Source organism: Tiliqua scincoides, chromosome 1 (assembly GCF_035046505.1).
Source record: "Tiliqua scincoides isolate rTilSci1 chromosome 1, rTilSci1.hap2, whole genome shotgun sequence".
Taxonomy (NCBI): Eukaryota; Metazoa; Chordata; class Lepidosauria; order Squamata; family Scincidae; genus Tiliqua; species Tiliqua scincoides.
Genome location: NC_089821.1, coordinates 298,636,465 through 298,663,413, shown reverse-complemented (window position 1 = coordinate 298,663,413; position 26,949 = coordinate 298,636,465). Strand labels below are relative to the sequence as shown.

The following is a 26,949-nucleotide window of genomic DNA, read 5'->3' as shown; positions in this document are numbered from 1 at the left end:
AATAAATGTGCCTGTGCACATGCAGTCATCAACCCAGATGTAGTCCAGTGTGTGATGGAGCAGCTAACACCAGGTGCTTTGTGTGGGGAGGGGAAAGACAGAAGAAAGAGCAGACATAAAACCCTAGTATCTGGAAGCAGTTTTCTCTTTTTGACAAGCCTTTTAACACCCCTTTGTAATTATAATGTTGGTAGCTAAAATATTATCAAACATTAAATGTGACAATATAGTACTTGTTTTATCTGGGGCTGGGAATATTCAGAAAGAGGTGCCTGATCCCTCTTGTATATCATTTCGTTGCAATGAAATAGGCAAAGAATGAGCTAGCTGGCTCTGTCTGCATTTGAGAGAGAGAAAAGGTAGGCTCTCTCTTTTGTTGGTGGGTTTCTTTTTTTAAATTTCTCTATTCCTTTTTTCAGTGTGCCAGCACACATACAACCATCTTAACACTGTCACATATCACCAAACAAACTCAGGGTAACTGTTGTAGCAGAAACAAGCTAGTATGCTCAGTAAAACCCTTTGCAAACCAAACCATGTCCACAGACCAGATGCTGTGCAAAGAGGAGGCAAGTCCTCCTCTCTGAAGAGTGGGCACCCCAACAGAGAGAGTCCTGCTCTGCAACTTTGCATATTAAGCTAAGAATGCCAAGCCAGGCTTCCCCAGGCATGTAGGGGAGAAGTTCTGCAGTCTTGGAAACAATCAGTAATCCCATTTCTTGTGAGGCAGGCAATATTTAAAGAATGAAAAAGTGCTTATATCAGAGAATACAAAATGATTTGTTATTTTGCAATGCCGTTGCTTCTGTGGTATGAGACAGCAGTTTCAACCTCTCTCCTTAGGGATGAAGCATGCTTTAGTTTTATCTTAGGGACTAACATAAAAACCTGCACATGCCTTGAAAAGTTTTATCCCTTTTCAGGTAGGGAATGACTATCTTACACTTCAGTGTAGCAAAGAATTCCATTACAGTTGATAGAAGCTTCAGATTTGTGTATATTTATTTGGGATTACACACCACTGACTGCAGTGGTATTATATCCTCTTTCCAAAATTCTTCTCTTTTAATGAACTCCTAACAGGAAGAAAGAAAAAAAGCATTGCACTCAGTGGGATTTACTTCCAAAAAACATGCATTGATTCACTTGTTGGTTGTAGGGGACAAATTTTAATTGATGGGGCGGAGACTTGTTGATTCTTTGAAGCTGTTTTGGTTCCTGAAAGACTTTTCTTCTAACCCTGGGTAGTAATTGGCAATTTCATAAACAAAAGCTATCTTGCACTTCCTTCAATATTCTCACAAAGGCACCTATAATTAAAGTTTGGGTGTGTGTAAATGTATTTAAATTTAATCACTTAAAAGGCTGGCAATGAATCTGCTAAAAAGCTTTTAATTGGGGCAGTCCTCCTATTTCATGTTATTTTATTACTCTTTTTCCCTTTTTCTCAGACGCCCAGTCTGCTGGTAATTTCTGTGCAACGCCAACACGTAAGCTTAGTTGCGTTTACTTATTTTAATAAATATTGTGTTTGTGTCCTGCCTTTCCCCAAGCCATCAGGAAGTGCCCATGGTGGCTTATAGTAGCAAACTATAACAAATTAAAAAAAAAATTGTAGCTCAGCGAGGTAGAGCCCAATGAAAACGCATTAAGCACCAATAATGATGATGATGATGATGATGATGATGATAGTATTGAATGGAGTAAAACAAACAGCAGAGTTCAAAGAAACAAAAACCCAGAAACGCTCTAACTTCTCTCCCCAAAAGCGAAGGAAAATATGGTATGTTTTTAGCTGTATTTGGAAAGTGGGCAGACACGGAGCCCAGCCTGACTTTCTATGGCAGGGCCTTCCATCTACAGCATTTAAAAAAGCTTGTTGATCCATGTTACAAGTTGTCTCCCTTGCTCTGTGCTTAAATATGGTTTGGCACCAGGAAGGCATGAACCCTTGCTTCCCATGTTCATTCTACCAATAAAATCAGAGTGAAAGTGTTAGTGCAAACACACTAGCAGGGCTCTTCTGACTTGTGCCTGTTGGTACCCCATAGTTCTCCCATGTGGGAACTTTCCTCCTGTGCTCTTGTTGTTTCTGGGGAAATATACAGCCCTTATTTATTCTTAATTAGACCTAATGTATGTGAGAAGTGCTCAGATAAATGGCAGCTTGAGGCTTTCTCTGCATGCATAATGTGGCAGCCAATAAGGCGGGGGAAGCGCCATTGTCTTGGTGAATGCCCCCCTGGTCTCTTTCCTTGTGAACTGCAGAGGGAATATAGGCATCTGCCTTCTCTTCCCATTCATTACTTTCAGCCATCAGTAAAGCCACTTTACACTTCCATGGCAATGTAATTGGGCCTATGTGTGGGTGATAATCTGCCATGGATCTTCTTCTTTGTCTTTCCTGGTCTGCACCCATCTTGCTGACAGCATTTATTAACAGGGAGCAAAAGAGGTGGCAAAAGTTATCTGACTGGAGTGAGAAAAAGTCTTCCTGGAAAGCCAAATGAAATTGGCACATTGCACAGATGTCCATTTCACTTTAAATGAGATAAGGGTGTTGGGAATGGAGCCTCAAACCAGCAGTCAGGCCCTGGTGCCATATTTCCTGCCTTTCCTGCTGCAAGCTGAGCAGGCTAAATCTGTGCTTTCCTAGATTCCCTAGATTTCCACCATTCAGTACTGTCTTCCCTAGATTTCCTAGATTCAGTACTGTCCTAGCCTGCCTGGGCACTCGGTCAGTTGATCCCCCACAACCAATCCCTGTCCCCTCTATTCTGAATCCCTAGCCTCAGTACTTACTGTTCAGAACAAATTCTGTTGTAACTGACTTGTAACCAGAGATTTATGCTATACACGGTTCTGTCTGTGCTTCCTTGAGATGTCCTTCCCAGCACATCGAAAGCTACAGCTTACAGTAGATAATTTGATGTGCAGGCTGGAGTTGCTCCTTCCTACTCCCTGCTCCTGGTGCTGCACTGAAGAAAGTAAATATAACTTCACACAAAGCATAATTCCCATGTGGAACTCACAGCTGTTATCTTCATGTTCTGTTTTTGAAATCACAGAAGCATTGAGCTGTGCACTGCTGGGAACAGAAGGTTAGGCTAACTTGGTCTGATTCAGCAAAGCAATTGTTGTGTTCTTATGATGTCTGGAAGAGTTGGCAACCTTCAGTCTCGAAAGACTGGTATTGCGCTCTGAATGGTGGTTCTGGAACAGCGTCTAGTGTGGCTCAAAAGGCCAATTCAGGAGTGACAATCCCTTCCACACTGGGAGCAAGTACAGTCTGTCCCTGGTCTGTCTCCCTGGCTATGGGCCTTCCTTCTTTGCCTCTTTGCCTCAGCCTGTTGGCCAAGTGTCTCTTCAAACTGGGAAAGGCCATGCTGCACAGCCTGCCTCCAAGCGGGCCGCTCAGAGGCCAGGGTTTCCCACTTGTTGAGGTCCACTCCTAAGGCCCTCAGATCCCTCTTGCAGATGTCCTTGTATCGCAGCTGTGGTCTACCTGTAGGGCGCTTTCCTTGCACGAGTTCTCCATAGAGGAGATACTTTGGGATCCGGCCATCATCCATTCTCACAACATGACCGAGCCAACGCAGGTGTCTCTGTTTCAGCAGTGCATACATGCTAGGGATTGCAGCACGTTCCAGGACTGTGTCCAGAAGAAGATCCCTCATTTTGGAGAGCAGTTTGTTGCATGATGATGGAAACAGCTCTGTGGGGCCCACACCGGTGTGCAGACCCCTTCTTCGTGTGCACAGCATCATGATGCCATCTCTGTACATTGTGCATCCTTGCCCAACTTCTGGGTTGCCGTACTCTGTTCTTCATGGAGCTCAGGTTGGAGGTAACAGGAAGCGCTGCTTGCTTGTCTGGCTGTCTGCAACAGCAGAACCACAAGACAAAAAGGAGCAGTTTTATTCAAGGCGTCACCTGTGTCCTGACAAACTCCTTGTTTGTCAATAAATGGTTGAATGGTTCAATAAAATGGGCTCCTTGAATGGTTCAATAAAAATATATAATGTAACTCTGACATGAACAAAGGCAGGGACTCCTCTGTTAACATTAAGCACCAATTGCTTTTGTTAGTGGCTGTTCATCAGTTTTCAGCTTCTTTTCATTCAACCCCTCTGAGATGAGTGGATAGATGGCTCTGGGCCCTGCAATAAACCAATTGTCTTGGCTTCCAAAGGTTAACATTCAGCTTTTCGCTTATCATTATCCCTGTCTTTTCTTCTGGGTATCACTGGGAGATTCAGGATCACTGACTTGGAAGTCTGTGATGATGCCTTTTTTTTTTCCTTTCTAAACTGTAAAATGCAGGTGCTTAAGCCTGACTGTTTTTGTGCAGGCATTTTATTCATTGCTGACCAGCTTGGGTGGGAATGAAAAGGAGGCCATCTGCTCCTGTTTAGACTTAGAAACTTGTGGCAGGATTGGGAAACATGATTGAAAGGTACCAGGACACTTCTAATCTCTCTCCAGTCTGCAGGAATTTGCATGCATCCAGATGCAAGTATTTACTTCCAAGCCATTCTCTACCAAGCAAACTCTGGTGTTAGATGCAAAAGCCACTGTGAACATAAGACAAGTTCTACTGGATCTGACCAACATTCCATCCTGTTTCCCACAGTGGCCAATCAGTTGCCTTGAAATCAGTGGCTTCTCCCCACTTTTTTGCAACTAGTGTTCAGTGACATCTTGTCTCAAAACATGGGTGTCCTTTTCAGCTATCACAGGCAGTATCATGGCACACACTTTTGGAACCCCTGCCCTAAGCCATAAAGGGGCACAAGCAGACTGTGTGAATGAGGAATCCAGCTGAACCTCTGAAAGAACCCAGGCTTAGCTTTGCTTACCAAACTTAATGGGAGTTCTGTGCAGGGCCGGCCCAATATCCCTTGGCATCTGAGGCAGCATGACAATTGGTGTTGTGCCAGCCTTGGAAGAAGAAAGAAGTGTGAGGAGAGGAGACCTTCATGCTTCCTCTTCCTTTTCCCATCCAGGGAGTGGAAGAGAAGGAGGAGCAGTGGAGGCCACACAGAGGTCTGTGCCCCTTGCTAATCTGCTGCCGAAAGAAAATACCTCAACTGGCCTCATGAATGGGCTGACTCCTGTTCGGTTTTGGGCAGCTGGCAAGTTTAACGTAAGCTGGCACCACTGGCAAAGTGCACATGCTGCACGCACAAACTTCAATTCCTAACCAGTGTTAGCATCGCGCCAGGACTGAGGTTTGGACTATACTTGCAACAGAATGAGGTGGTAAGAAGAAGAGTCCTGAAGGTGAGGGATGATAGACGGGAGGGTTTGGGACAACACATTTCTGAATTTTCCCTTACACAAAATAATCTGCAGGCAGAAATCTAGCACAGCAGAGAGTGAGCTGGGATAGAAACTCTCTCTCTCTCTCTCTCTCTCTCTCTCTCTCTCTCTCTCTCTCTCTCTTGTCTCTCATCAGAGAGACTCTGATTCTGTATGAAATATGGTATTCCCAACAGATGTGCATCATAAAGCCTGCCATAAGGTTCTACCCTCTCCTTCTGCAGTGTATACTGTACAGTATAGACCAGACCTGAGAGACTGAGCTGTAAACCAGGAAAGTCCCTGGTTCAAATCTTGCAGATTCTCAGGTTATCCGTTGGAAACTGCTGAGTCTCCATGCAACACTCTGCTGGCCTTCCATACAGGGTTGTTGTGAAAATTTCTGAGTGAATTCACTGGAGAAGCTTCAAACATTCGACAGTGCTATATAAATGCTGTATTGTTCTTTGCAACACTTGCAAGTTCCTTGTGACCCCCCCACCCCCCCGTCCTTTTTTTGAACCTTGGAGTAGGACTCATTTTGCTATCTTCTTTCTGTAATGAGTTTTCTGTGCCCCATCATGGTTCAGACTCCCTGTGGTCATTCGAAGCTGAACAAACACTTTAGGAAGCTTGTTAGTAAAACTGGTTCATACTTGATGTTGCTAAATTGACTTTTAATCTTCTCCAATCCAACAACTTGCAATTATAATGAGCCTCTGCTAAATGTTGTAGAAAATATTCCTGCATTATAGTCTTGTTTTGTAAGCACCTGATCACATTGCTGAAATTGATTTAATTTAAGTGACACAACTGACCTACTTTGTTCTCTAGCTTGCTTGCTTTCCTTTCTCCCCCATGCATATTTTGTTGTAAATAAGAAGACTAAAAAGAAATATGCTGGATATTACTTCAGAGAACACATGGGGTCCTAAGTACTGTTTGTCTTTTCCCCTTGCACAAGGTTCAAAGTATCAGATCAAAAGAACTAAAATTAAAATAAGGGCCCTACATCATTGTTCTAATGCCTGACATTTGTGGAACTGTGAAGAATGAGAACTAGCTTTGCACACCTGAATAAGGCCTTTGCGCAATTACTTGGGAGAAAATCCTACTGAATTCTGTAGGGCTTACTAGACCAGCCATTTTCAACCTTTTTCAGCTCACAGCACACTGACAAGGCACTAAAATGGTCAAGGCACACTGCCAGTTTTTTACTTACATTACATTACTACATTACAATTCATTTTTAATTAATACAATTAAATCATTACATGACAAAGGGCGCAATCCTAACCAGGTCTACTCAGAAGTAAGTCCTATTATGTTCAGTGGGGCTTACTCTCAGGAATGAGAGGCGACTAAACAGCCACCGGGTAGATGGGACTCGTCAGCCTAGGAAGGCAGCTCATCTAAGAGAAGGAAACTCTGACCTCAAACCTCCACTGCCTTGTGGCTACATCCAGTTCTGGAAAAGGCTTCAGGAGTCAACCTCGAGGCAAAATCAGGAGCCGGAGTCCCTTAGGCAGTTCATGGCTGAACACAGTCACGTTCTGGCAACTCCTGCGACGCCGCTGGAACCAACCGTATTGGCTTCTGCCTTTCCATTGGACCATTCCAGCAACGTGGAGAGGGGGGATTTGCTGCATGGGTAACAGCCTATCCTCCATACCTTCTTTACCCAGGCTTCGCGCACTGGAGAGGACACTCCAACTTCGCCATACGGCGTCGGCACAACACGGGAAGCAGCAGTTTACCGGTTATAAGTCTTTGCTCGATTGGCGTAGAGCATGACGCCAGGGGCTGCTTCCGACGGTGGGAGAGATCATTGCATCTCATTGGGCAGCTACCGCCCGCCTTAAGCTGGGCAGTCCCCAGCCAGTAAGGTGTTGCCTCGCCACGGTCCGTTAACCTCATGGGGTGCGTGGGGTTTAGGGTGAAAACCGACAAGCGGATCGACAACTCTGCACCATGCAACAGAAAACAGAAAACTACTGCCCTAAAGCTGGGCACCTGGAACGTTAGGACAATGACACCTGGCTTCTCTGATGACCTGCAAGAAATAGACGACGCACGCAAAACAGCTGTCATCGACATGGAGCTGAGCAGACTGCAGATGGACATCGTCGCCCTTCAAGAGACGAGGCTGCCAGATTCCGGATCTGTCAAGGAGAGAAATTTCTCATTTTTCTGGCAGGGAAAACCACCAAACGAAACCAGGGAACATGGCGTTGGCTTTGCGGTCAGAAATACCCTGCTGAAATCCATCATCCCACCTACTGTGGGAAGTGAAAGAATTTTGTCCCTGCAGCTCCAGTCATCAGCAGGACCTATCACTCTCATCAGTGCTTATGCACCGACTCTGTCGTCTCCAGCAGAAGCCAAAGACAAATTCTATGATGACCTGGCCACCACTGTCAAGAAAATCCCTGTAAAAGAGCCATTGTTCATCCTCGGCGATTTCAATGCTAGAGTTGGTGCTGATAACAGTTCATGGCCCACTTGCTTAGGTCAGTTTGGCACTGGGAGGATGAATGAAAATGGTCAACGCCTGCTAGAGTTTTGCTGTCATCACGGTCTCTGTGTCAGCAACACGTTCTTCAACACAAAGCCCCAACATAGAGTCTCTTGGAGACATCCAAGATCAAAGCACTGGCACCAGCTCGACCTGATCCTCACCAGACGCTCCAGCCTTCCCAGCATCAAGATCACACGTAGTTATCATGGTGCTGCCTGCGACACTGACCACTCCCTGGTGTGCAGCAGAGTGAAACTGCAAACAAAGCGACTGTATCACACGAAAAAGGAAGGAAGACCTCGCATTGATACCAGCAAGACCCGGGATCAGAGAAAAGTGGAGGAATTTGCACAAGCGCTTGAGGAATCTCTTCCAGGCCCGGCCGACGCAAACGCATCCAACAGATGGGAACATTTCAAGAATACTGTTTACAACACCGCCTTGTCCATATTCGGCAAGAAGACCAACAAGGCGGCAGACTGGTTTGAAGCCCACTCTGAGGAGTTGACACCAGTCATTGAGGAAAAGAGGAGAGCTCAAGCAGCATACAAGGTCTGTCCCAGTGAGCGCAACCTGCAGGTCCTCCGAACTGCTCGCAGCAAAGTCCAACAGACTGCCAGGAGATGTGCTAACGACTACTGGCTCCAGCTCTGTTCCGAGATACAGATAGCAGCTGACACGGGCAACATCAAGGGGATGTATGATGGTATCAAGCAGGCCCTAGGTCCAACACAGAAGAAAATTGCCCCTCTGAAGTCTGCCACAGGCGAGGTCATCCAGGATCGGGCGCAGCAGATGGAACGCTGGGTGCAGCACTACTCTGAGCTATATTCCAGAGAAAATGTAGTCTCCGAAGAAGCACTGAACAACATTGAGTGCCTGCCTGTGCTGGAAGAGCTTGACAGTGAACCAACCCTAGAAGAACTTCACGTGGCCCTGGACTCCCTTGCCTTTGGCAAGGCACCTGGAAAAGACAGCATCCCTGCTGAAGTCCTAAAATGCTGCAAAGAGATCATCGTCACTGAGCTGCATGAAATCCTCTGTCTCTGCTGGAGAGAAGGTGGAGTACCTCAAGACATGAGGGATGCAAACATCATCACGCTGTACAAGAACAAAGGTGACAGGGGTGACTGCAACAACTACCGCGGCATCTCTCTCCTTAGCGTTGTAGGAAAGCTGTTTGCCCGAGTTGTACTAAAGAGGCTCCAGGTACTTGCAGAGAGCGTCTATCCAGAATCGCAGTGTGGATTCCGAGCCAACAGGTCCACCACTGATATGGTATTCTCCCTTAGACAACTGCAGGAGAAATGCAGGGAACAACGACAGCCACTCTTTATAGCCTTCATAGATCTCACAAAGGCTTTCGACCTGGTCAGCAGAGACGGCCTCTTCAAGATTCTCCCCAAGATTGGATGTCCACCCAGGCTCCTCAGCATCATCAGATCCTTCCACAAGGACATGAAGGGCACTGTTGTCTTCGATGGCTCCACATCAGACCCTTTTGACATCCGAAGCGGAGTGAAGCAGGGCTGTGTTCTTGCACCAACCCTGTTTGGGATTTTCTTCGCTGTCCTGCTGAAGCAGGCCTTTGGAACTGCAACAGAAGGCATCTATCTCCGGACCAGATCAGACGGAAAGCTCTTCAACCTCTCCAGACTGAGAGCAAAATCCAAAGTCCAGCTGAAATGTCTGCGTGACTTCCTCTTTGCCGACGATGCAGCTGTCACTACCCACTCTGCCAAAGATCTCCAGCAGCTCATGGATCGTTTTAGCAAGGCCTGCCAAGATTTTGGACTGACAATCAGCCTGAAGAAAACACAGGTCATGGTTCAGGATGTGGACTCACCTCCCTGCATTACAATCTCTGAGCATGAACTGGAGGTTGTCCATGACTTTGTGTACCTTGGCTCAACGATCTCCGACACTCATTCTCTCGATGCCGAGCTAAACAGGCGCATCGGTAAAGCAGCTACCACGTTTTCCAGACTCACAAAGAGAGTCTGGTCCAACAAGAAGCTGACGGAACATACCAAGATCCAGGTCTACAGAGCTTGCGTCCTGAGTACACTTCTGTACTGCAGCGAGTCATGGACTCTTCGCCCACAACAGGAGAGGAAACTGAGCGCTTTCCACATGCGCTGCCTCCGACGCATCCTCGGCATCACCTGGCAGGACAAAGTTCCAAACAACACAGTCCTGGAACGTGCTGGAATCCCTAGCATGTATTCACTGCTGAAACAGAGACGCCTGCGTTGGCTTGGTCATGTCGTGAGAATGGATGATGGCCGGATCCCAAAGGATCTCCTCTATGGAGAACTCGTGCAAGGAAAGCGCCCTACAGGTAGACCACAGCTGCGATACAAGGACATCTGCAAGAGGGATCTGAAGGCCTTAGGGATGGACCTCAACAAGTGGGAAACCCTGGCCTCTGAGCGGCCCGCTTGGAGGCAGGCTGTGCAGCATGGCCTTTCCCAGTTTGAAGAGACACTTTGCCAACAGTCTGAGGCTAAGAGGCAAAGAAGGAAGGCCCATAGCCAGGGAGACAGACCAGGGACAGACTGCACTTGCTCCCGGTGTGGAAGGGATTGTCACTCCCGGATTGGCCTTTTCAGCCACACTAGACGCTGTGCCAGAGCCACCTTTCAGAGCGCGATACCATAGTCTTTCGAGACTGAAGGTTGCCAATACAAAAAAATACAAACTCTCAGGAAAGTGTGGTTAGGATTTCAGCCAAAGACTCACAAGAAGTTTGGAGAGTATGAAGTTTGGAGTATATGTGATTCTGGAAAGGAGGAAAAATGTTATTAAAGTGTAATGCCATAAAGTGCTAGCAAAGAGAGGTCAGACTGAGCACATAGTGGGGTGGGAGGCAGTGAAAACACATGATTGAAAGAAGTGCAGGACTCAGCTGGAGTGGGGGGGGGAAGAATGTGAGGAAAGTGATTGTGGACCTTTGAAAGGTGCAGAGGAGTGAAGGGAGGTGCAGTAAGAGACCTGCTAACTGCAATTTGGGATGTGCCTGTGGGAGGGAGTGGGGTGGGGAGAAGTGCCAATTGCCTGCTCCTATATTTAAGAAAAAAGAGTGGACCAAAAGCCCAATCCTAGGCAATAGGTCTACTTAGAAGTAAGCCCCATTATAGTCAATGGGGCTTACTCCCAGGTAAGTGGATAGGATTGGGACCCAAAGCCCTTCCTCTGAAAGGTGAAAAGCAAGGCAGGGAGGGTTGCTTTGGGCAGTTGCAGGCAAACTGGGGCACCAGGACTATTTTAGCCAGCCAGTTGTTGGACTGGTGGCCTCAGCAGACTCGCTCACTTCCGACCTGCTTGCCTGCTCCTGCCTCCCTCCTTCTCACTCACTCCGCGGGCTTCCCTAGCTGCCCAATCAGCACGCGGGGTGGACTTGATACCCAATCCTAGACGTGTCTACTCAGAAGTAAGCCCCATAATAGTCAATGGGGCTTACTCCCAGGTAAGAACATAAGAACAGCTCCACTGGATCAGGCCATAGGCCCATCTAGTCCAGCTTCCTGTATCTCACAGTGGCCCACCAAACGCCCCAGGGAGCACACCAGATAACAAGAGACCTCTTCCTGGTGCCCTCCCTTGCACCTGGCATTCTGACATAACCCTTTTCAAAAATCAGGAGGTTGCGCATACACATCATGGCTTGTACCCCGTAATGGATTTTTCCTCCAGAAACTTGTCCAATCCCCTTTTAAAGGCGTCCAGGCCCGACGCCATCACCACATCCTGTGGCAAGGAGTTCCACAGACCAACCACACTCTGAGTAAAGAAATATTTAAATGAGGATCCTCTCATTTGCAGCCTTCCTCTCAATCAGCAGCAGGAGATGCAAAGCAGCCGTGGCTGCTCCTTTTTCATCGGCTGCAGCGTGAGGGTCAAAGCAGCCGCTTCTCCCCCCTGCGCGTGTGCGGCTGCTGCCTGCCTCCTCTGGCCCCGCAGCACACTTGAGGCTGCCTCGGGGCACACCAGTGTGCCGCGGCACAGCGCTTGAAAACCGCTGTACTAGACTAATAGAAAGGATTAATAAATAATAGGCTGGTTGGCAACCTTCAGTCTCGAAAGACTATGGTATAAGCCTACAGCACATGGTATTCCCAGGTGGTCTCCCATCCAAGTGCTAACCAGGCCTGACCCTGCTTAGCTTCCAAGATCAGATGAGATCGGGCATGTGCAGGGTAGCAGTTGCTGCCACAGGCCGATCTGGGACTAATAAACCTAGGAGTGGACAGCATAGGAGAGACTTTATAAATATAAAACAGGGGTGCCACACTCATTTCATACAGAGGGCCATATAGCATTCATGATGCCTGCTGAGGGCTGGAAGTGATGTCATTAAGCAGGTCATGACTCAAAAAAGCACTTTTTTCCTCACCTAGAAACTCATTAGCTGCATATAGAAGAGGCAATATGCAAATCTTGATCATACTTTCAAGATATGAGTGAGCCCAATTATCATGTTCGCTGCATGTTTCAGCAGTGACACCTCAGCACAGCTTAGCAGTTGGGAGCTTCTGATGGTATTGCTGGGAGAGTCTGAGGGCCAGTTAAACATAAGAACATAAGAGCAGCCCCCCTGGATCAGGCCATAGGCCCATCTAGTCCAGCTTCCTGTATCTCACAGCAGCCCACCAAGTGCCCCAGGGAGCACACCAGATAACAAGAGACCTGCATCCTGGTGCCCTCCCTTGTACCTGACATAGCCCATTTCTAAAAGTGTTTCCATGGCCCCCCAGATCTTATGTTTGACACCCCTGTCATAAAAAAGAGATGTTTGGCAGCCCTCTTTTTAATAAAGTTGCAAATTATGAATCAATGGTGTCAGAAAGTTGAAATAGAAGGGATGTGAGGAGGTACTGCAACTTTCTTCTGTTTTTGAGTGATTTTTACTTTTGAGTATTTAAAGTGAGAGGATTCTAAATCTGTCCCCAGCTTTCGGTACCTGTGTCAGCTGAGATTGGTGGCAGAATTTGGGACATCAGAACTGAGTTGCACTGTCAGCAGGAGGAGAATGATCATCATTTGTATTGTGGCTTCTGAGTCTGCGAAGTGCTTTATATGTGCTATCTTGATGTAATCCTACATCGACCCTGTAAGATCAGTAGTATTATCCCTAAATTGCAGGGGATGAGCTGAGGCTGAGAGGGAATCCTGTGCCTAAGGCCACTTAGTTAAATTCATGGCAAATGTGAGATTTGAATCAGGGGCGTTCCACAGCTCACACCCCAATCCAAACCGGACATTAAGCTACCTCAGCCGTTTCTGTGCTTTCCAAGGGTGTCACAAACGTGTGCTATAAAGCATGTTTGCTGCACCCAGAGAGCAAGCAGTGCTGGTGGGGAGGTCTTTGCTGCCTTGCCAACACTACATCCAGTTGATCAGCCAGTGGCAGAGGTGAGTGAAGCGCTGGGCAGCAAAGGACAGCAATGCTGCAAAGGATGTGGGGAAGGGGTATTTCTGGGCAGGGGAGGGTGGAACGGGGAGTTCAGGCTTGGGAGAGTGCAGGATTGGTGGAGCAGGCCTACAAGTAGTCCCATTGGGCAGACTGGGGGTTACTCAGGGTAAGGGGACAAATTGAAACCTCCAGCCTGCTCCCAATGGATATTGGATCCAGTGGAGGCCATGCAGCCCTGCTGCACCAGTACTAGTTAGGACTGGGCTATTAGTCTCTAACACATTTTGTGGTGTGCACAGGACTTTGGTAAACTATATCACTTCTGACTGCATACGGGGGATCATATGTTTGAATGCTTTACCATGTTGTTTCCTGCATATAGAAAATAAGCATGCTGAGGTGAAGACAGGTCTAGAATTCTGTTCTGCAATGTGCCAGTTCACCCACATGTACTCTGGACAAAACTGTTGACCACATAAGGCTACTGCAGCTTCCTAGGGGCAGGGGGACATAAGTTGGAGAGCTGATACAGGTGGCTGGGGGCATAGTGAGTGCCCGGGGGCATAGTGAAGGGCACATGATGCCTCTATCTTATTGAAGCTAAGTGGATCTGAGTCTAGTCAGTGCCTGAATCAGAGACCCTTGGGAATCCCATGTACAGTGCCTTAAAACCGAACTGTGGAAGAAAGCCAGAATATAAATGTGATGCATCAATAAACTCCCAGGTAATGTCTGGTTTTGTTCATTGCTACTACTTTTCACTAGCTGCCAAGCCTCTGAGTAAGTCATTCCAGTTCCACCTTCTCTCCTCATGGGCTGTTTGAACACCTTGTTAATGATTCCATGCTGCTAAATTCTCTTGTCAGGCAATAACCATTAAAATGAGGTGCTCCTCTATTGGGCCAATTCTGAGTCATTTAGTGGTCCTTGTTCAAATGTCTATGGAGCTGAAAAGATGGGGAATAAGACCAAGATTTTGTGTGACAGGTGTCCCTTGAAAATGCAAAACACCTGACTACCCTAAGAGAGGCTGTATAGATGGTCAATGATCAACTGGCAAGGAAGGGGGTCTATTTTATGTTGCTGCAGAGGTCTGCAATGCAAGCCCCCTCAGCCTGGATCTCTACACTACATCTTTTCCACACTAAAGAAGCTGTAATTATAGCAGTATTCCTGGCAAGGTTGTGCATTTGTCGTTTTTATAAAGCAATTTTGTCTCTAGCAATTAGAGGCAAAGATTTTCATCTCCATTGTATGTCAGTGTGATCGTTTAAGCTGTGTAATTGCCTGTGTATCCTCTTTACCCACACAGCTTCTTTATCTTTGGCATGTTTAATGACACTTGTGGGTGTAGAATAAATATGATACCTTTTCTGCTCTTGCAATGTGCTTTGCACCTTCATTGTATTGAGGTTGCCGCAGGAATGAAGGGTTCATAACGCTGCACAGGGCTCAGCTTCTCTCCCCCCCCCTCCGAAGCAGCACTTTTAGATGATGCTTTTAAAAAAAAAAATGAAACCCTTGTTTAAAGCAAGTGGTTCTCAAGGGTATGGGGTGGAACAAGAAGTTATCAGAGGAAACAAGAAGAAGGTAGGATCATGTCACAAATTAGAGGCAAAAATACTCCCTGTCTTGTGACTGAGTTTATAGAACCTCTGCGTTGGCCAGAAATTATAGGTGCTTTTGAGGGAGTGGGAAATTAGATACTGTGTCCAGCAATGGGGCAAATTGCCTAGCAGGGCTGTGGCACTTCCATTCTTGAACTTTCTGGAGAGAAATGGAGCAACTGTATGAATGAATGAATGAAACTGCCTTAAGCCATTTCTGCCCAACGTTGCATATACGCAACAGGGAACAGGGATGTGTGCACCTGTGGGCGTCTCTGTTTCAGCAGTGCATACATGCTAGGGATTCTACCTCGTTCCAGGACTGTGTTGTTTGGAACTTTGTCCTGCCAGGTGATGCCGAGGATGCGTTGGAGGCAGCGCATGTGGTATGCATTCAGTTTCCTCTCCTGTTGTGAGCGAAGAGTCCATGACTCGCTGCAGTACAGAAGTGTACTCAGGACTCAAGCTCTGTAGACCTGGATCTTGGTATGTTCTGTCAGCTTCTTGTTGGACCAGACTCTCTTTGTGAGTCTGGAAAACGTGGTAGCTGCTTTACCGATGCGCTTGTTTAGCTCGGTATCGAGAGAAAGAGTGTTGGAGATCGTTGAGCCAAGGTACACAAAGTCATGGACAACCTCCAGCATGTATGCACTGCTGAAACAGAGACGCCTGCGTTGGCTCGGTCATGTCGTGAAAATGCATGATGGCCGGATCCCAAAGGATCTCTTCTATGGAGAACTCGTGCAAGGAAAGCGCCCTACAGGTAGACCACAGCTGTGATACAAGGACATCTGCAAGAGGGATCTGAAGGCCTTAGGAGTGGACCTCAACAGGTGGGAAACCTTGGCCTCTGAGCGGCCCGCTTGGAGGCAGGCTGTGCAGCATGGCCTTTCCCAGTTTGAAGAGACACTTGGCCAACAGGCTGAGACAAAGAGGCAAAGAAGGAAGGCCCACAGCCAGGGAGACAGACCAGGGACAGACTGCACTTGCTCCCGGTGTGGAAGGGATTGTCACTCCCGAATCAGCCTTTTCAGCCACACTAGACGCTGTGCCAGAACCACCATCCAGAGCGCGATACCATAGTCTACCGAGACTGAAGGTTGCCAACAACACCTGTGGGCTAGGTAGAAATGGGTCAATACTGGGCTAGGTGGTCCAATCCTATGGGCTTCAGTGCTGGTGGTACGAGTGTACAAGTTAAGACGGTACAAGTTAATTACTTTCTGTCTCACCCTTTCTAAGGAATTAAGACGTGCATGGCTCTTTTTTCACCTGTTTTATACTTACACTAAATATGTGAGGGGGGGGAGAGAGAGAGAGAGAGAGCCAACTTCACCCAATGAGTATCATGGCTGAGTGGGTATTGGATCTGGGGTCTTTGCACTTCTAGTCTGGTCCTACCAATCCTAACAACCACACCATTCTGGCTATCTTTCAACTCACTGCAGCCTCTGGCTTCCTCCTTTAATGGGAAACTGATTAAATATTGAAAGGTATTGCAAAATTATTACTCTAATCCTGTAAGTCCTGCCCTTGGTTCACTCCCCATTTTTCTGCTTGTGGAAAGCTGTAGTTTGGGAAATGATATCATTTCAGCTAGGTAAGAGGTGGACTCAGTGGCTTCCAAGTGTTTTCCAGCCACATGATTCATTCTGTTTGAGCCATTTAAATCAATGAGCACAGGATGCTGGCATCGATTGGGAGACTTCCACTTGGATTCAGAAGGAGTTGAGTTAAGCCCAGTGGGATTTCTGGGAACAATTACATGCCCAAGTTTTAAAAGGCTCAGCAACATTTAGAAATTGTTCTGGGAAAGCCATGTTGACCTTCTTGCTCTAATTCACTAATGAAGGTTCTTTTGTTTCTCTTTTGAAGGAGAAATGAGCACAAGTGTGTGGTGCTATCTTAAATATAGATCATAGAAAGCTTGGAGTAGTTGATTCAGGTAGATGTGCAAAAGGGTGGCATCTTTTAGTCCAGCATCTTATACTCTGATCCTGTGATTTGCTGAAAAATTAAATTGGTGCATAGGAACAGGTGCAAGAACTGCTGAACCTGGGCTGTTCTGGATTATTTTATTGATTGCAATTATGTCCCACATTTCTTCCAAAGATCTCGGGATTGTATGCATTTTAGCAAACTGGAGCTCATTCAGTTGGCATGTACAGGAAGCAATTGCCAAATTTTGTGGAAGAATCAGTCCTAGATTGCACCACAGAAACACTAGCACCCAGGAACTGGGGTATTTTTCAATTGAATTTGTTTGGTTTTATCTGTCTGCAATCAAATTTGGAGGAATCAAAAATCCCAAGGACCTGGGGAAGACCAGAAGTTGCTGCAGCTCAGCCGGAGCCCCTCAGAGTCCTAAGTTACTGCAGTGTCTCTTGATGCCAGCTTTGGTCCCATCCACCTTATGCAGTCTGTTGAACATGGACTTTTATTCAATTCGTTCAGTTTTTCCAGAAGCAAGAGTACAGCTGAAGAGGAAATGTATAATTAAACAAATGTCATTTTTCTATGTTTAGAGGTACAACAATTAATGACTGCACATTTGTATCTAGGAGGTGCACACTTGCTTGTGGGGCATAAGCTCTTAAATATATAACATATGAAAAACAGATTGGCAACATCTTTTCCTTTAGGTGCCTCATTAATTTATCTAACACATCAGCATTGCTGACACTCATCATTGTGTGTAATCAAGTAGATATAAGCCTTAGAGATTTGGAGTAAATCTCTTGCATCAAAGGATTTGATATTGAAGTTGTAGCTAAGGTTTAAAAGTCCTAGAAGAGCCCTGTGTTTCAGAGCAACCCATTGTATATATTCGCTCACTATAGGTGTTGCAGCTATTGCTTGATGGGCAGTAATTACTGACAGCAGTGAATGAGTGTACATCTGCAGTTTTGATCCCTGCACACTCTTTGCATGTGCTGATATACAGATATCCCCCCCCCCTTTTACTAAACAGGTGTAGGAAAAGCATCATGTGTGCTGCAATCTGAAGCTCATTTATCAGGGTTTTCAGAGAAGCAGTTCTTTTCTCTATGTAGATGATCATTACATGTTTAGGAACACAACTTAAAAAAAAATGCCACAAATAAACAGAGGAAAACAGCTATTAATTATGAACTCTGCATATGCAACAAATGCCCTGAACTCCAGAAAGTGTTTTTCACTGCTCCTCTGAATATTCAAGGGTTGCCAAAACAGCTTTGCTCATTCCTATTTCTCTTCTCCACTCCCTCTCCTTCTAGTTTTACTGTGGACATTGTAATTTTATGTGTAAAAAAGAAGGGAGTAAAGCTTTTGCGAGGGCTGCAGAAATCATTTGCATTGCTGAATCACTTGTAAAACCTTTGTCAGTAACTGTTTCATTTACAACAGCTACACAGCTACAAAGGTAATTCCTTAGAAAGATGGGAAATTCTTTGGAAATGTGGTATTATTAGTTCTGTTCTATAGTAATTTGGGTCTGCTTCTCACAAATGATAGATGTGATAGTCAGTTGCAGACCTGACCCCTGTACCGTCCTGGACATAGGACCACAACAGGCCTCACCCCCCCCCCCCGCAACACACTGCCCCTCCCCAGAAGATACTTACCCAGCCTATGGAGCCTCGCATGACGTTTCTGGGCGTCCCAAAAGTCTTCTGTGCCCTCCAGAGCGGTGTTAAGCAGTACTTTAAAAAAACAAAAACTGGAAGCACTGTTTGAAGGTCTCAAAAGGCTTTCAGAGCACCCAGGGATACAGCGCAGGGCTTCACTGGCCCAAGGAACAACTCTGGAGGGCAGGCTGAAGTGGCAGTGGCAGTACAGGGCCCAAAGGTGTGGCACCTCAGGTTTTTGCCCCTCCAACCACCCCAGACCGCCGCTGGTAGTAAATCTGTGACTGGACTGTACCACTTTAGTTTACAGATTGGAATTTACATGACTTTTTTTCCTTTGTGCACATAGAAAGCTAGATGTTATACAGAAGTGTACTGGCCTAGCTTTCTCCCTGACATGCTAGTCTTCTACGTATATGCAAGAATCTCTTCTTGTGGGGAGAACATTCCATGATGCAAGCCCTTACCTGTAGTCTGAAGTGATGCTGTCCAGACCCAGGAATATCGCCTTTCTTGCTGTTTACAAGAATTAGGTCTCAGTAGTGTAATATTATGGATTCCAGAGATGTAGGCATGTTGTTTTGTGACTGGAGCTTTGCAAAACAATTCTATGGCCCCTGAAAGACAGACAAGTTAATTCAATCACAAAATTTTATGAAGGCTTGTAATAGATTTGTTAGTCTTTAAAGGTGCTGCGGGACATCAGTTTTTACTGTTAAGTGTGTTTGACAGGTTTTATCATTGTATCAAAACATTATCAAACAACCCCATGATATGGTACACTATAGCTTAAGGTCAATTTGACATCCCTGCTGAACAGGGATCTAGGACATCCAACAACTTCCCTCAAGTCCGTTCGGGGAGAAAGGTGGGATATAAATACTGTAAATAAACTTCCACTGGTCTGCACCCCTGAAATGTGTTGTTTTTAGCTCCTTACCTATTATGATTTTATTAGATTTTATTTTTATTTTTAAATTTTATTATTTTTATTTTTTATTTTATGCCCATTGCACTTCATTATAGGATGTTTAAAATTGTTTTTAATATATTATGTTACTTGTTGGCATCCTTCAGTCTCGGAAGACTATGGTATTGTGCTCTGAATAGTGTTCTGGAACAGAGTGTCCTCTCCAGAGTGCAAAGCCTGGGTAAAGTAGATATGGAGGATAGACTGTTAGCCATGCAGCAAATCCCCCCTCTCCACGTCGCTGAAATGGTCCAATAGAAAGGCAGAAGCCAATACGGTTGGTTCCAGCGGCATCGCTGGAGTTGCCTGAACGTGACTGTGTTCAGCCATGAACTGCCTCAGGGACTCCGGCTCCGGATTTTGCCTCGAGGTTGTCTCCTGAAGCCTTTTCCATAACTGGATGTAGCCACAAGGCAGTGGAGGTTTGGGATCAGATGAGCTGCCTTCCCAGGCTGACGAGTCCCATCTACCCGGTGGCTGTTTAGTCGCCTCTTACGACAAGTACAGCCAAACCGAGGGCCTATTCTTATCCCCAGCCCCCAGGGGAATATATTATGGGGATGATAAATTATATATTTCTTGATAGTCACCTTGGGCACTCCTCTGGGGTAAGGTCAGAATATAAATTTATTAAATAAATACTTGTAATGACTGTATGCCATGGCACCTAAGAGTGCCATGGCAAACTTGCAGAGGCGTGATGGGATGTCCCTAGCGGCCTCTTCTTCTGGTTCTTCTGGGCACTACTATCTTGGGTTGCGAGATCCAGGCAGTTCAAGATGGTGGTTCCTGGGAGAGCCAGGAAGTTGTGCCCCACTATCTTCGATCGCGCGAAATCTTGCACGATGCTCAGGTGATTTTGCAAAAAATTGTGCAAGACCTCATGAGATGAAAGATGGCTGTGCCTGGGAGAACTGGGAAGAAGAGGTCACCACAAACAAGGGCACTGTGGCTCTGGTAAGTTTGGGAACTGCTGGAGTATAGATATGTATCTACCATACACATAGTTCAAAGATTACACTGCAGTCATACTGTTGTACCCCTGCCCTGAAGGGCAGAGTCAGTTGGTAGACAGGTGTAGATTCTGTCCAGTGCCGCTGAGACCGAATGAGCAAGACACTGAAAGGTGGAAGGCTATGAAGGTTTTTTTTTTATTGTTCAACAAGACATGTCCATGACCTCTGGGAGATATTCTCAAATCCAGAAGCATTTCCTTGGACTTTTGAGGCCCTTTTATACATTTCAGTTGTCATTCAAAACATAGTCTTTCAAAAGGGGAAGTTCCCCGTTAACCTTCCCTGGTAACTTTCCACTGACCTCTTCATGCACTTGCCTCCTGCCCTTCTCCGTTGCCCTCCTCATGCACTTGCCCCCACTTTCTTAAAGAGAAGTAGTCCGGTTTCGGGTTAACTGTTTGAACATGTTTTGCTATTTCTATTTCTAGCTATGATGATGCATATTGTCTGGCTTGCGGTTTTGTTAGCTTGTCAGCAAAGGGTCTTTAGTGACATTAGACACTTTTGTTAACTTGTCAGCAAAAGGGGTCTATTAATTATAAGGTTTGCAAGGCAGCAAGTCTGGAGCAAAACTAGCAAGGCAGTAAGTCTGGAGCTTTTCCCCCTAAGTTCATGCTTTGCCTGTCTCATTCTGCACCCCCTCCCTCTGTCCTGTATTGATGGTTGTTACAGGTTACCTTGGGAGGAAAGAAGGGGGCCAAGACAGGTAAGTAAGTAACAGTACTATCTGTGAAAATCGAATGCACTCATTTCCCCTGTCCCCAGGGAATATAAAATCAGAATATAGTAATGCCTCTTGTAGTATTGTGGATATATTATTGGAAAACAGTGCTGGGTGAAACAGCACAATAAGATGTAATTATGACACTGTTCTGATGTTGATATGTTCACAATACTGTGCTCACAGTGCTGTACTAGCATTGTGTCAGAGCTTGCTACTTAACTGACCATCACTGCTGTCACTTCTCCTGTGTCCCAGTGGTGGAAGAGGGTGGGACGAGTTACTTCCAGGAGGATAAGCCAGATTATGACTCATCTTTGGGAACTGCAGGCTTCTGGTGAATTACTCTGGTGAATTACAATGTGAATTACTCCTGTTTAAGTGTATATATGATTACAGCCTAGACTGCCTTTCCTGCCATTTCCTTCCTGAAGCATTTCATGGCTTTGGGCCCTGTGCTAGTTGGAATATGGTGCCCTCATTGACCCAGCTGTATCCAATACACAGATTCTGTTGGTTGAAAGCACAGTGCAAAAAGCTGGGACATTTTCTGCACTGAACTTCTGACATCATCATCCCTATCCTATCCATGTTTACTCAGGAGTAAGTCCCATTGTGTTGAATGAGGCCTACTTCCAGGAAAGTATGTATAGGATGCAGCCTGAATCTTGTAATAAATTTTTCTTTTTTTTCTTTTTAAAAAAATAATACTATAAAAGTTACACCCAGGACAAAGAGTGCTATAGCAAAATGGTGTTACAGGACACCACGTTTCAGGAGGTGTTATTGTATTGTGTTTAGATATGTGAACACATACATTGTATATGTACTCTGTGTGTGTGTGTGTGTGTGTGTGTGTGTGTGTGTGTGTGTGTGTGTGAATTTTGTGTTTGAAATGTAATTAAAACAGTGTGAAAAAATGTTAAAAGGAGGATGAAGGCCTATGAGGTTAAGCAGGATTTCTGAACAAAAGATGTCAATGTTCAGACGACTACCAGTATCACATACAGTGTTGCCATGCGTGAAGAAACTGAATGACTCCAGGTTCTTTGATGGGGAAATCTTGTAGTCCATAATTCACAGCATTCCTCTTCTTTAACATCCTGCAAGAGAGGCAGTTGTCTTCTCAATTTCCACAGGTGATTGCAGAATCTGAACTTCTCTGAGCAGCACCTGCAAAGACCTTCCCTGGTTGTGGGCCAAGGTTGAAATTGCTCAAGGAAGTGTTGTTTAAGAAAACACTAGATGATGAGCCTGTGTCATTGTTTAAGGGAATGCATTCCGCCTCTTTAGACTGGTTCAGAGGAATTGCGTGTGTTCAGTTATATGTGTTTGGAACTAAAATTATACCTTAAAATTACACCCTTAATTACAGTGAAATGGAGAACGATTGCAGGCTGCTAAGTGTATTTGGCCATTCCTGCCTGAGTCCCAAGCATGAAGAAGATGGTTGCTGCTGATTACACAGGCCAACACACATTTTGCTTCCTTAAACGTTACACCAATTCCTGGGCATATTTGGAGTGCCGATTCCAAAATGGGCATCCGTTTTGCCCTATCACATCTAGTTTTGGAGACACGGCATAGCCTCTTTAGTGAATGGTTCAAGCTGCTTCCTCATGAGGAAGCCTACACCATGGCTTCCTCATGAGGCAGCTGCTTGAACCATTCACTAATGAGGCTATACTATATCTCCAAAAACTAGATGTGATAGGGCAAAACGGATGCCATTTTTGGAATCGGCACCCCAAATTCATATCAAACCACCATAAAGTTTGGGATAATCTTTTCTGACCCTCAATTTTGTAGGCCTGTGTTATTATTTAGCATATATAGAGTGCTTTGGAATGTTCCAAGAACCTCTTCTACATTAACTCCGTCATCCTTACAACAGCCCTGAAGGCCAGTATTATTATCCTCATTTTGCACAAGGGTGGGGGGGTGGGCTGGGAGTTGCTTGAAGTACCTGGTTATGTTCACGGATTAGGTCTAGTTTCCAAGCAGGGGTTTCTTAGCTGATGTTTGTAACTATTATTATTCCACTTATTGCAGTTTATGGCTGAACTGGGATTCAAACCCTGCATCTTCCTACTCTGAGTCCAGCACTCCTAACTTACAATACACTATATCGGACTGTATGTTCAATATAACACATCAGTAGATCAGGCCTCATTTGCTGCTTCACACCAGCACTGAGTCCAGCACTCCTAACTTACAATACACTATATCGGACTGTATGTTCAATATAACACATCAGTAGATCAGGCCTCATTTGCTGCTTCACACCAGCACTCTACCAGTTGGGACGCTAACTGCTGTTTTGAGTTCCTGCCTGTCTGTAGGAATTGATTTCCTTTAATTGAATTTTCGTAGTGCTGTCTGTGGATTTAGAACTGCCTTAGGGTTAGGGCTGAATGGCCAAAAGATGGCACCCATCTGAAATAAATTAAAATAAAATGTAGTGATTCATTTGAAATGATGGTGTTGCCGCTCTTGGAGCAGAATTCAGGCTCTGTGACACAAAACTAACTTTAAAATCGAGCACTGAGGATCTTTTACAAGTCAAACAATTCTACCTGCAGAAACTTTCAGGAATGGTACCTGAACTATGACACAGCCCAATCCTGAGCTGCCCGGAACTGCGGGATCTGGTGGCTCCACGGAGGGCTCCCGCCAGATCCAGCGCCTCCAGCACTACCGTGGGAGGCTCCTCAGGAGAATTGTCCCCTTTCCCTGAGTAAGGGAAGCAGTCCCACAATGGGACTACTCACTTTAGCGGCGACTGGTCGCCGCTAAAGTGAAGGCACTCATGCAGGGCGAGCAGCCGTTCCCGAGTGCCCTGGATGCTGCGGAGCTCTGCGGACCCGCCTCTCCCCCGCCCCAACACACCTCCCCCACGCCCCTGGCCATGCCTCCCCCCTCCCCGGAACACCTCCCCTACACCCCCAACCACGCCGTCATCTCCGGTTCCGCAGCCCGGCAGTCACAGAGACCGCCAGGCTGCGGAACCCGGGTGCTTAGCGCCGGCCGGAGCTGAGCCAGCGGTAAGCCCCGCAAAAGTGCCTTATGGCACGTTTGCGACTGTGGTCTGCACCGCGGAGGTGCGGCACAGACCACAGGATCAGGCTCACAGGCTCTTTCAAAAAAGAGCCCTTACCCCATGACAGCCCTTTCTTACCTTTAGTGGTATTTAATCATGCATATAGGCCCTTAGAAAAGTTTGTAGCTCATTGACCAAATAGTTTGCCTAGCATAGTTGACTTGCCAGAACACTGGCAAGAGTGTGTATCTGTTTGTATAACCTTGCCAATAAATTATATAGATATCATAAAATTACAGTATCCTGATTCTCACCTGAAAGTTTGCAGGAGACAAGTGTTGGATATATTTGGAGGAAGTTGGCCTTTAATTTTGTATTGTCTCTACGCTTCCCTCTCCCCCAAACTACTGTGGCTTGATTGGACCAATTTCTGGAGGAAAAATCCATTATGAGTTGCAAGCCATAATGTGTATGTGCAACCTCCTGATTTTAGAAGTGGGCTATGTTAGAAATGCCAGGTGCAGGGAAGGACACCAGGATGCAGGTCTCTTGTTATCTGGTGTGCTCCTTGGGACATTTGGTGGGCCGCTGTGAGATACAGGAAGCTGAACTAGATGGGCCTATGTCCTGATCCAGCGGGGCTCTTCTTATGTTCTTATGCCTACCTTCAGGTAAGAGCAGTGAAAGTAAACACTGCAAAGCAGTTTTGTAAAGAATCTGTTCCAACAGACTGGTTTTAGAAGGACAAACCATTATAAAAGATTTGTTTCAATGAAACTTCTCAGGGCATTGTTTTCTTTAAAGGAAATAGACTGATTTGAACAAGTTGTACCAAAGCCAATCAGGGCAGCAAACAGCAGCTAAATGGTGCCAAAATGATGAGCATTTGGGGGGACTTGGGGAAGGGCAAAGCTTCTGGCCTCAAAAGTCCTTCAAATGTAGAAAAGTGCATCATTTTTTCATATGGTTGTTTGTCCTTGTCAACCAAGAATATGGGATGGTTTTATTTTTATTTTATTTTATTGGTTGGACTGCAACCTGAAGATTGCACCTTAACCTGTTGATTGCATATGCATTGTTAGAAATAATTGCTGGTGCAGCTCTGCCTCATTCATTATAGATTGCTATCTTTCATCCCCTTCTCCCATCAGCTGAAGCAGACAGGGCTGCACTTTTGCCTTGCAGCGGATGGAGGGGGAGTGGCAGGATATAGGAAGAATGGGATGAGTACTGAAGATGGAACTTGCTACTCGCTGAGCCTGGTTGAAATCCAGAGAACACAATTCCACTTTAAACAACAGGAAGGGTTACAGCTCATCCTGTTTATGTAACCCTTCCTGTTGTTTAAAGTGGAATTGTGTTCTCTGGACTTCATACTGGCTCAGTGAGTAGCAAGTTCCATCTTCAGTGCTGTCTAAGGGCCCAATCCTATCCAATTTTCCAGTGCTGGTGCAGCCATGCCAGTGGGGCATGCATGGCATCCTGTGGTGGGCAGGCATTCACAGACGCCTCTTCAAGGTAGGGGAACATTTGTTCCCCTACCTTTGGGTTGGGTTGCATTGCAGTTGCACCTGCGTTGAAAAGTGGCATAGGACTGGGCCCTAAATTGGGCCCGCCTTGAAGATTTGCAGGCTAGAAGTCATGCTTTCGGGCAAAGTAATCTGTAGAAATAGTCTGGCCCTTGACAACTCTGAATGGGTAGCTATCTCTTCCTGTCCTATATTTGCACGCTCATTCTTATACAAGGTTGTTTTTTCTTGACGTAGAAGATTGGGTGGTAACTTGGCTGCTAGGAAGCCGTAAGTGATGGCCTTGACATAGAAGTGGCTGGTGCTATAAATTGTGATTACTCAGCAACTATGCCATTGCTTTAGTCCTACCATAGAAATAAGGCCCTGCAGGCTGCCAGAGGCATCAGGAAATAGTGGCGTGAGCTGGACATAGAGTTGCAACCAAACAAGTATATTTTCCTGGCCAAACAAGTAAAGCCATAGTCTCTCAAGTATCCATTGTTGGATATTATGAAAAGTCATTAAACTTTGGATTCTGCCAAGCTTCATCCTTGTTCTGCCAGGCTACTTCCTAGCTGTCCAGGAAGCCCATGGAATGCAGAGAAGGAACACACCGGAACAGGTCCAGTTACCCATTTTCATTAATTAGACCAAGCCCAGGAATTACCCTGCATGTACTTGTCTTCTATCACTATCTCATGAATCAATCAGTTACGTACACGAAGATGAAACCAGTACAATTCTCTGTGGTTTGCCTGATGTTTTATGTGACTTGTTTGTTCTTTATCCTATTATCTTAAATTGTGTCTATATTAAATAGTTGGCAGATCTGCCCATCTCTTCTTTACTCCTTACCCTGTGATTGTCTCTGTACTCTTGCAAGAGTACTCTGTACTCTTGAGAACTGACCTGGTTCTCAAGAGCTGTAAATCAAATTCCACATGATGTGGGGTTCTTTTGTACATATTTTCATTGGCGGGACCTTGAAATAACTCAGAAATACCCATGCCATTGACTGAGCATATCACTGTTATCATTGGTCAGGTAAAATAATCCACAGTCATGATCAGAATCTGGATTATAAAGCATGAAGGCTCTGAATTGGTTCAGACGCTTGTAGATCTGGGCCTCTGCACCTTAGAAAATGTTTCCTTCTTCCAGGTTTCTGGTTTCCTTTGAATTTCCACCCTCCGTGACTCAAGCTACTGGGATATTGTTGGTCATTTTAAAAGGTGCTGTTG

General features: G+C 45.7%; 1 protein-coding gene and 1 pseudogene across 3 annotated transcripts in view; one reads left to right on the top strand and one right to left on the bottom strand.

Annotated features, from left to right (window-relative positions):
• CCDC85C (coiled-coil domain containing 85C) overlaps positions 1 to 26,949 on the top strand; it is a 225,176-nt gene that overhangs the window by 90,939 nt on the left and 107,288 nt on the right. The window lies entirely within an intron of this gene.
• LOC136637251 (5S ribosomal RNA) lies at positions 11,917 to 12,039 on the bottom strand (annotated as a pseudogene).